A 12,435-nucleotide genomic window follows, 5' to 3' on the forward strand; every position below is an offset into this window, starting at 1 on the left:
CCAGTGTGTGAGGAGGTGTCCTTATCTGTGACTATAGAATTGGCCTAGGTAGGTTTACCAAATTTGTCCCTGCATTTCTCAGAAATATGATTAGTCCTACTACAATAAACACATTTTCAATCCCCCCGGCCATTTCGGCCACGACCATGGGATGTGTAAGAGCGACCTCTACCTCTATTATTATCACCATGAAACTAACCGCTGGGCTTACCAGTAGAAGATTGAAGGTTAAGAGCAACTGCTTCTGAGAGCGCTCCACCTGACTCATTCTAATTTTCAACTGCACTTTCAGCTCGAAGAACTCTGTTAAAAGCTTGCTCAAGAGTGGTCACATCCTCATTAACCTACAATTGGGCTCTAATAGCATCATACTCATGCCCTAAACCATCCAAAAACCGGGCTACTTGAATCTGATTTTCTTTCTTACGGATGTCTTCAACATTCGTAGTAAAAGGATGGAATGTACTAATCTCCTGTAGTACTCCCCTCATCTCAGTGAAATAATATGTCACTGATCTACCTCCACACTTTATATTAAAGAACTTCACATATAACTCATAGATCCTTGATAAATTACTTTCTTGAGACAAAATGGAAGCCAATGTAGTCCACATTATCTTAGCAATATTGCAACTCAAAATTTGATTACTAAATCTGGATTCCATACTATTTACCAACCAGGTCATTACTAAATTATCTTCTGCCACCCAATCTTCAGTAATAGGTACCGAGGGATCATCATTTATATATTTTGCCATTCTTCTGGCCCTCAAATACATCAAAATTGATCTAGACCAGTTTACATAATTCGATCCATTCAACCAAATCGTAGTTATTTGGATAGACTGAGAGAATTTCACATCTGAGTTCTCAACAGTCCTTTGGACAACAACCTGTGTGCTGGAATCAGCCATTAAATATCACCAAATACCACACTTCAGTATACTAAAGTGTCAATTAACCAAAGGAAAGCATTTTCCCCAAATTTCAATATTTACGTAGTCAAGTGGGCCCCACACCGAATTCAATTAGGGTAATACAACACCCAATTCATTCAATTTAGAACCAATAGTGATCAATTCTAGTAATTGAGACCATACATCAATGAAAGAATGACCTAATTGTAAGAAATCAAGATGATGTAGGCTATATGGATGGTGATGCAAGCATTAGGTTGACGACGCAGGCAGATTTGAGAAATTTCTTCAAATTGGGATCATTAAACACTTCTAAATCCCAACATTCAGTCAAATAGAAGCAGTAATCATTAGCCAATAGGCTAAGATATGCACAAACAGGAAAAAAAAATGAAAACTTTACCCTACCAATCCAGAAATGTGGGAAAAACCTTCAAGGATATTGCTAAAAATGGAGAGAAAACCCACAAAATCTAAAGAAACTTGCCCAAGACTTGTTTTATTGCCCTGATACCATGTTAAATTGGGTCCAAGGCCCATCCTAAAATGACTAGCCAACTTAAGAAATCTCTTTACCAACTAATAAACTCAAGATCTTTGTACTCACTAATCTATGTGAGACTATTCCTTAACAGTTTCTATTGAAGTAATTACCACAATAGAATTCACAATAATGAGAGGGAAAACAATGTGTCTTTGTAAATTGTCGGGCAAGGAAGAGAACATTGACATATGCCTCCAAGGAATGGCTCTCATGGTGACAAACAGCACTGCCCAACCTGGCCAGTATTTGTGAAATCTTTCCTTCGCCACATAGCAGTAATCTTTCCTTCTCCTGTTCAAGACCCTTGTACCCACTTCTCTTTATATGATTTAAGAAAAGGGGAAGAACCAACATTTCAATACTATTGTTTTTTCCAATTATATTCTGGACTTCAGCGTGGGCAACAGAAACGTTTGTCGTTATCTTTTCCTTCTCAAGGTTTCCGTCTTTCATAATTCCTTTAGTCCTTTCGTCTCCAGCAACGTGTTTCCTTTTACCTTTGCCGACCAATGAAAATCCATTATCTCCCTCCACAGACCCACTTACTTGCAATACAGCTCTCACCTTCGGCAAATGTTCTTTTCTTCTTCGCTGTTTCCTCGAAGTGCTTGAAGCTTGAAAAATGACAGAGTGACTATTCTCCTCCATGCCGCCGACCAAAACTCCTATTTTTCCAGTGGTTTTCCTCAACTTCCTAACAGGTGACCCAGTCTTTGCACCTCGATCCCCGTGCGCATTTTTTCTCCTGCGAACTTTGCAATCAGATATCCCATCATTCGGTCCCTCCTCCTTCCGTCTCAATCCTTTCTTCTTTGCGACTCGGTCGACCTCTTTTCCGCCGCTTTGGCTCTTCCACCAATTGCCCCTCACCAGTTATTCCAGATTTATCATAACGTTCACTTTGGCAGGATGGACTCTGGTAGCTGTCCCCTCAGAAGCCGAGTTCTTCCCGTTGAGAATGTCTGTAAGCAAGTGAACCTCGCACAGTTCCAGATCCTCTAGTCGGGAGCTCGCACATCGGCGACCCGACCTGCCGACCCGCCGGGTGCAAAAGGGGTCTACAGCCGGGCTTTCAGCAGCTTCTTCCATGCCGGAGTGCAGAACCCAATAGGCTTGAGTACCGGTGTATCTCCCTCCAAATTTGGCTTTTGAAAACACCCGCGAGCACCTCCCGCCAGAGAACGGAAGAAACGAAACCAGGGTGCGCGCCCCCGGTTTTGGGTCGTTGATAGATGAGAATGTTGGAATCCGTGGATGATGCTTCAAATCTTAGTTTATTAGTTTAGAGGGAGAGTTATCGATCTTCGCCCACCCAGCTACCAGAATTTTTCTTTTTCCTAAAAAAACGCCTAAATCGCAAAGAGCTTAGTGGGTGCAAAACAGAGAACTGAATGGCGAGAAATTCCATTCCTGGCCGGCAAATGTACTTGAAATTGTTGTAGAATACAGAATTCCGAAAACTCAATTCATACTTACGTAAATTGTGTAATAGAAAAAAAAACAAAAAGGAAAGGCATGATATAACACAACTAGAATTGATAGACATAGATGATTAATGCAAATTGTGGTCAATGCAGCTAGAAAATAACAGCTTCCAAGATAAGTCGGATCCAATCAATGATATAATCAGCATAGTGTTAATGAGAGAGTAATCAAGAACTACAAGGAAGTAGTTGGCCATAAACATGCAAGAGAAACTACATTGTGGCCACTTGCCATAAGAATCTGCTTAGTAATATTGAGTCTAATTGATTGATAAGTTCAGAAAAGTTAATGGTATCAAGAAGTTAAGAATGGAAAACAAAATCTTAGCTAAAAACAAGTCTAATATAAATCACAAAAGTCCTCCATATTGGCAACTATAACTTGAAGAGCAGATATGAAAAAGTCTTATATGACTCTCATAGCAAGAAGTCTCATAGAGCCAAAATTATTATGCTGGAGGCTTACATGAGTCTCATAGGAGGAGGTCTCACAAAAGAGTTTTAGTTAAAGGCGTTTTAGTTATGTTAGTCTTCTATTTATGTTTAATTATTCAATTATTTATGACTTATCATTTAGTATTTAACTTTGTGTGTAACTGGGACAAGGATAGTTTAATTGTAATTGGATTCTACTTGTTTCCTCTATTCTAAATAGAGGTTCGTGCACTCAAATTACAACAAATTAGTGAAGTTTTTCTCTTTTCAAAAAATTCAACATGGTATGAGAGCGGGTCTTGTGAGTTGACTCGATCAACCCACAAAAATAATGTTATTTTTTTATCTATCATCTCCAATAGTTTAGGTCCGTATTCTATTTTTTTTCTTTCTTATCCCTATACCCATTTGTTTCATGGCATTCGTACCTATATACTAAAATTTTCATATTAAAAATTATATATTGGCGGAAAGATATTCGAGTTTACTTTCCAACGCAAAATATGTTAGACTGTAAGAGAGGTTTGAACAGCAACAAAAAGCTTCAAAATTTTGAGTCAATCACTAAAGAGTTTATGTAACCAATCAATATGATCTAATTGAAAATTTTCATTAATACAACCAATTTTCTTCAAATTCTTTTAGTGTGTCAAAGTTCCACAAACAATCTTCAAAAGCACGCTAAAATTTTCCATCACGAACAACAAGACCAACTCTCTCACCAACCTTATTTAGTATGTGCCACATGCACTACTTGTGACAAGTACTTAGAAAGACAATTTGATTGTATGTGCTACACTAGATATGTTACAATGACACTTGTTGGTTTGACATAACACTATGAAATTATTGAAATAACCAAATAAAGGAAATCCTCTTTTCATCCTTTATATAGCCCGCCATCTACTATTGTAGACTGACCATGATGATTGACTCTAGTAAAAGGTGCAAATATAAGTTTATATTGGTTAGAATCATTAGTGGTATCGAATGCCACAACTACACCCCAAAATAGTGATATGCCTACCTTGCCTCGTCTCATTGTTCATTTCATATGAATAGAAAAATAAATGATTCATTTCTTGTAAATTTTTGAAATGATCCAACAATATTTGAGCATCATAATTTTTTAAATAACTTTCATTAGCAATACTGAATGTATGAAACATGTTTTTATTCGTAGATTTAATTTCCAATATAAGGGAAAAATTACCTTTTATGAGGAGTCAATTGAACATGATTATGGCCCTCCAATGTTTTTACCACTTTCCACTTCTCATCAGAATCTGATTAATGCTCCAACCCATCCCTCATGATTCCCCGCCTTTTTTAAGGGTTTTCATCAAAATTATGATTTATGCTTCCATATCGTTGTTTTGAACATATAAACATTCTACCATTAATTTCTTTGGTATTTTGACGATAATTCATGGGGCCTATACATATATTGAATCCTCCATCTCTAACATAATTACAATAAAATATTTCTACTTTTTCAATTGAGTTAAAAAGCATACCTACTCTAGGCTTTTTATCCCCATTTATTGTTGGATTCTACACACTACATCCTCTACAATCCAATATATCTCCGTCATCTAATGATTCTTCAGATATGTTTATTTAATTTTATTACAATCCATCTTCACAAAGAAAGCACATAAACACATTAAATCAATTCATAAAAAAAATAACATGCACAAAAAATATAAATCATGGCAAATTTAAACCTGATGAACTGCTTAAGGCAACCCAAGATCCTCAAATGACTTGTAAAAACATGAAACGGAGCTGGAACTCTGTTGAAATTTATGAATGATTAAGTGATATTCATAAGACAATAAGAAATGTAAAGATATGCATTTCACACACACCATACTTCCACATATATAATAATAGTATCTACTGAATGAATTCGTAAAATACATAGACATGAAATGCGTTGAAAATCAGAAGGAAGCTTATTGATGTGAGATTTGGGAAAGAGAAGAGGAAGAAGGGGAGAAAGGAAGAGAGAGGTGATTCCTAAATGGAAATCACTTGTAGAAGAAGAGCTTCACGTTGGCCATGGAAGAGAAGCATGATGGGTTATCAGCAAAAGCTATCCATGAGGCCGAAGAAGAGAGATCAGGTGATGGTGTTGGCCCCGATGAGATTGAATCGCGATGACGACAACGTCATGAGAGATGAGTTGGAGAGACGAGGGGTTCAACGCTGGCAGGGTGGGGGTGGTTGGCACTATGACCGTCGAAGCAAACGACCGCGACGATTGTGACTTTGGGGGGAGGGGGGGGGGGGGGGGGGGGGGGGAATAATTTGGCCGAGAGAGGTTATGGTGTGGCGCTGGCGAGGGAGTTGCTGACAAAGCTGATGGCAATGGCAACAGGGTAACGATGACAAGGATGTCGAGTGAAGCTGTGGCAGGTTTTTTTTTTTTTCAAATAAACCTCCGGTGAGATTGTACTGAGAAGGGGAAGAGAAAAGTACCAAGTATGAGCAGCGGCAATGGGCTGCAACTACGAAGGCTGCTTCCGATAAGGATTTCCAGTGACGACAGACTGGTACCGATTAATCGATCAGAAGCTTTGATACCATGCAAAATATAAGAATAAAGAATAATATTATCGTGATTATTATCGATCATGTGTAAACTATTTATAAAATTACACAGTGAAGGGGAAGAGAAAAGTACCAAGTATGAGCAGCGGCAATGGGCTACAACTACAAAGGCTACTTCTGATAAGGATTTCCAATGACGACAGATTGGTACCGATTAATTGATCGGAAGCTCCGATACCATGTAAAATATAAGAATAATATTATCGTGATTATTATCGATCATGTGTAAACTATTTATAAAATTACACAGAGAATATAGGTGATTAAAACTCTACAATTTGAGTATATCTTTAATTCAATCACTAGTTATCTTTATCTCTATCATTATCTTTATATCTATCGATATGTTTTTCTTTATCTCTATCAATAGGGAGAATTACATAAAGAGACTATAAGTAATTAGAAGTCTACAATTTGAGTATATCTCTAATTCAATCACTAGTTATCTTTATCTCTATCATTATCTTTATATCTATCGATATGTTTTTCTTTATCTCTATCACTAGGGAGAATTACATAGAGCACAAATTGGAAGAAAAAAGGGACGAAGAAAGATGAATACTTTGCTTAGTAGTTGGTTACCAATGATTTTTTTGCTCAAATTCCACTGTTCTTCATAAATGAAGTTATTATTCTAGACTTTCAAATATTTTTATGTTTTGGGATCTTGTTTCTTTTTTCCCTTCTTATTTTTAGGTGTCTGACCTCTTATAAAATTTTGTACGTTAATCAAACATTTCAGCAATAAACAACAATGGTATTCAAATTGTTACTTGATATATTTTAGCAATGGAAATTTATTTCATGATTTTGAGTGTTGATAACATATTCTGTTCAATAATACTGTATTATAGTTAATGGAATCAAGAGCTTTCTTAATTGTATCCAACTTCTCTTTATTGTCAAAGTAAATAAAAAATGTTAGTGTTGATAACATATTCTGTTCAATAATACTCTATTATAGTTAATGGAATCAGGAGCTTTCTTAATTGCATCCAACTTCTTTTTATTCTAAAAAAAACAAAAAATGTTAGTGATGATAACATATTTTGTTCAATAATACTCTATTAGAGTTAATAGAATCAGGAGCTTTCTTAATTGCATCCAACTTCTCTTTATTATAAAAAAGAATAAAAAATGTTAGTTTTTGTCCTTCTTTCTTAATTCTCAATGAACTTATATCTGTTGAACAAAATACTCTATTATAGTTCATAGAATCAGGAGCTTTCTGAATTGCATCCAACTTCTCTTTATTATAAAAAAGAATAAAAAATGTTAGTTTTTGTCCTTCTTTCTTAATTCTCAATGAACTTATATCTGTTGTTGTTCTAAAATGTTATATGGCTTGTTGTATTAGCAAAAGTGATTTGATAGTTCATTTTCTATCTTTTGGAAATTGAGATCTTGTGTGTGAATCTTTGAAGTCTTAAATTCACTCATTGGATGATATATGATGCCTAAACCTTGTCAAATGCTCATATTTCGTTGAATTGATACGTTAGATATAGACGGATGTAAATTATTTATCTTTTTTACAATCGATTTTTATCCTTCCTCTTCGATTTCTTCATCCGAAGTTCTTCCTCTCTGATGAGACGAAAGAGACGGTCCGACGGGAGGTAAGATTTTTATTTAATGTTCTATTTTTTTTTGGTCGCCGACCTAACCCTACAAAATTTCTAACTCTCGCTTCGTTTTAGTAGTGCTCCTTTATTCTTGGAAAGGCTTTTGGAGATATCCCTGAACGGCGAACACACTTTCGGGTTCTGTAAGTGTTGATTTTTTTTTTTCATTTTTTTCATTAATTTCTTGGTATTGAGGTTGAATTTCATCAGAATATTAGAAGAGAATATTGGTGTGCTTATTTATTTCTCTTAGAAGTTTTTAAATTTATATATAAAAAAAGGATCGGTATATTGGACTGGAAACTATTGGGTGCAGGGTTACAGGCTCAAAGAGACCCTGCTGCATTGAAAGACAAGGGTCATTCCCGATTGTCACAATGTCACGTACCTTCCTCTAAGAATAGACAAGTATCTTAAATTATGTGTAGGATCTTTGTTGTTTGGATAACTTTCTTTTCTTTATGTTTTTAATTTGTAATTTTGTTTTTTTGTAGAAGTAAGAATGTCAACACCTCCTCAATTGACATCAATAATTAACACTAGTTCTAGTGTGGCCATAAATAGTGACTCAACTCCACCAGAGTCACTATCCTCTATCATAGAAGTGGGCCCAGATGAAATTACCATAAATGAGGATGAAGGTGATTCTACCTATACTTCAAAAAGACAAAAAAAGTCTCATGTGTGGTTGGAATTCAAAGAAGTATCACTTAATGGTACCAAAAAGGCTCAGTGTGTTCATTGTAAAATCAATTTGAGTGTTATTAGTAGTGGAGTGACCACACATATGAGTCAACGTTTGAAACATTGCACTAATAGAAAAGTGACAATGAGAAAACAAAAAACCTTAAACTTTCAACCAGTGCGAGTGGGGTCTAATGTTGATCAGAGTCTATCCGGACTTCCTTTTATGGATTTTGGAGGAAAATATGATCAAGCTGAAATAAGAGTACTCATTGCTCTTTGGATTCTTATGCATGAGCATCCATTCATGATAGTAGAAGAGGAGGGATTTAATTTTGTAATGAAGATGACAAATATGAATTATGAGAAAATATCCCGTAAGACCATTAAGAAGGAGTCTATGGAGGTGTATGAGGCAAAGAAAAAAAATTGAAAATTTTGTTGAAAGAGATTAACAAGATTAGTCTTACCACGGATCTTTAGAAGTCCCAAAATGAAAAAATTGAATACATGGTTATTACTGGGCATTTTATTGACAGTAATTGGAAGCTACAAAAACGAGTCTTGAGTTTTGTGCATGTTCCTCCTCCTCGTTGTGGCGTTGATATAGCAGATGCTTGGTGAAAAGAGGTTGGTAGATTGTCCAACTCGTTGGAACTCTACTTATGACATGTTGTCTTCTGCATTAAAATTCAAATATGCATTCTCTAGATTTAAAGTTAGAGAACCAACTTATGATTGTTTGCCAAGTTTTGGTGAATGGGAAAAGGTTGACATGGTGTGTGAGATTCTAGAAGTTTTTAATGCAGTTACTAATATAATTTTTGGGAGTGACTACCCTACTTCTAATTTGTACCTTAGTGAGGTATATAGGGTAAAATAAGTTCTAGATTTTCATTCTACAAATGAAAATGTTTTCATTAGGACAATGGTTAGTAGAATGAAAGAGAAATTTGAGAAGTATTGGGATGAATGCAATTTATTGATGGTTGTTGCTTCAGCTTTGGATCTAAGGGTCAAATTAAAGTTGATCGAAATGTGTTTTCCAGTGATATATTCTAAGGAGGAAGCTACAATGAATTTAAATTTAGTTCGACGCACCTTATATGAGATCTACTATGAATATGTATCCTTATATAATGTGGATATTAGAAATGAAGAGATAGTTTCAAGTACTAGCTCTATGGGTGTTTCCACAAGTTATATGCCTTCATCAAGTTCAGGTTGGTCAAAGTTAATGAGTTATATGAAACAAAAGGATGTAGTTAATTCACCAAGGTCAGAATTGGAAATTTATCTTGAAGAAGGTGTATATAGTTGTGAGGAAACTTCACAATATGATTTTGATGTTTGAGAATAGTGGAAAGTGAATTATATGAAATTTCAGGTATTATCTAAGATAGCAGCAGACATCCTTGTAATTCCCATATCCACAGTAGATTCAGAGTCTACATTTAGTGCTGGTGGTAGAGTAATAGACTCATATCGTTCTTCCTTGGCACCAAATACAGTTCAAGCTTTGATTTGTGGCAGTGATTGGGTTCGGGTTCTTCACGGTGTAAAGAAAAACCAAAAGGTGTATTTCTTTGATTAATTCTTTATTATGATATTTTTTAGTTTTATTTATTAAAATTTTGTTTTATGATTACAGCCTGAGAAGAAGAGTGTAGAGATAATGCTACCAGCTATATGATTTTTCATGTTTCTCTCATCATGGTAATTTTAATATTTTTAATGACATTAAGTAACTACTAGTGGAAGAGTATTTTTTTATCTGACAATAACTAATTTTATTTTTTTGTTTTTGTCATAGGTGAAGATTTTGCTCATGCAGGGACGAATATTATTTTCTAGCATTAAGAGAAATAACTATAGTTTGTAATTTTATAATGGATTTATAGTTTTTATTTGGGTGATTGTATATTGATAGTGATATTTCATTTAATTTTGTTGTGTTTGATTATTGTATGGAGTTTATTTATAATGTTATGCAGTGTATGGAGTGTTTAAACTATTTTATGGAGTGTATAAACATTTTCATGGAGTGTTTATGGAATGTATAGATAATTTTATGGAGTGTTTAAGGAGTGTTTATGGAGTGTTTATGGAGTGTTTTTGCAGGCATTATGTATATTGATTATGCCCAATTTTAAATAGAGGTCATGCCGAATTTTATACAGGTAATTATATACATAGATTATGCTCAATTTTAAGAAGAGGTTATGCCCAATCTTATACATGTATTATATATATATATACACACACATATATATATATACACACACACACACACACATATATATATATATATATATATATATAGGTTATGCCTAATTTTATGTAGAGGTCATGCCCAATTTTATGTAAAATGTATGTATAATTTTATATACAATTTATTTGATATATATATTTTTGAAAATTTTTAAATGTATGTTGAGGCTCGAGTTTGGCTCGAAGCTCGGCTCGAGCTCGGTTAAAATTTTTGGGCTCGAGCTCGATAACAATTTTAGGCTCAAGACGAGGCTCGGCTGGAACATAGGCAGGTTCGGGCTCGACTCAGCTCGATGCCACCCCTAATCAGAGCGGGTCTTGTGAGTTGACTCGATCAACCCACAAAAATAATGTTATTTTTTTATCTATCATCTCCAGTAGTTTAGGTCCGTATTCTATCTTTTTTCTTTCTTTCTTATCCCAATACCCATTTGTTTCATGGCATTCGTACCTATATACTAAACTTTCGAGTTTACTTTCCAATGCAAAATACTTTTTGAAATCAAATTTTTCCACAAAGAGAAATCGATATTTGAAGCTACAAAGGTCAGACTATAAGAGAGGTTCGAACAACAACAAAAATCTTCAAAATTTTGAGTCATTCACTAAAGAGTTTATGTAACCAATCAATATGATCTAATTGAAAATTTTCATTAATACAACCAATTCTTCAAATTCTTTTGGTGTGTCAAAGTTCCACACACAATCTTCAAAAGCTAAAAATTTCCATCACGAACAACAAGACCAACTCTCTCACCAACCTTATTTAGTATGTGCCACATGCAATACCTGTGACAAGTACTTAGAAAGACAATTTGATTGTATGTGCTACACTAGATATGTTACAATGACACTTGTTGGTTTGACATAACACTATGAAATTATTGAAATAACCAAATAAAAGAAATCCTCTTTTCATCCTTTATATAGCCTGCAATCTACTATTGTAGACTGACCATGATGATTGACTCTAGTAAAAGGTGCAAATATAAGTTTATATTGGTTAAAATCATTAGTAGTATCGAAAGGCACAACTACACCCCAAAATAGTGATATGCCTACCTTGCCTCTTCTCATTGTTCATTTCATATGAATAGAAAAATAAATGATTCATTTCTTGTAAATCTTTGAAATGATCCAACAATATTTGAGCATCATAATTTTTTAAATAACTTTTATTAGCAATACTGATGAATCATGGCAAATTTAAACTTGATGAATTGCTTAAGGCAACCCAAGATCCTCAAATGACTTGCAAAAACATGAAACGGAGCTGGAAGTCTATTGAAATTAATGAATGATTAAGTGATATTCATACGACAATAAGAAATGTAAAAATATGCATTTCGCACACGCCATACTTCAACATATATATATAATAGTATCTACTGAAGGAATTCATAAAATACATAGACATGAAATGCGTTGAAAATCAGAAGGAAGCTTATTGATGTGAGATTTGGGAAAGAGAAGAGGAAGAAGGGGAGAAAGGAAGAGAGAGGTGATTCCTAAATGGAAATCACTTGTAGAAGAAGAGCTTCACGTTGGCCATGGAAGAGAAGCATGATGGGTTATCAACAAGAGCTATCCATGAGGCCGAAGAAGAGAGATCAGGTGATGGTGTTGGCCCCGACGAGATTGAATCGCGATGACGACAGAGGTGGCGACAACGTCGGTAGAGATGAGTTGGAGAGACGAGGGGTTCAACGCTGACAGGGTGGGGTGGTTGGCACTATGACCGTCGAGGCGAACGATGGCGACGACGGTGGCTTTGGGGGGAGGGGGGGAAAATAAGTTGGCCGAGAGAGATTATGGTGCGGCGCTGGCGAGGGAGTTGCTGACAAAGCGGATGGCGGTGG

The sequence above is a fragment of the Aristolochia californica genome, unplaced genomic scaffold (assembly GCF_029961685.1).
Source record: "Aristolochia californica isolate CCGP_79_NKW_82.1479 unplaced genomic scaffold, dmAriCali1.0.hap1 SCAF_12, whole genome shotgun sequence".
Taxonomy (NCBI): Eukaryota; Viridiplantae; Streptophyta; class Magnoliopsida; order Piperales; family Aristolochiaceae; genus Aristolochia; species Aristolochia californica.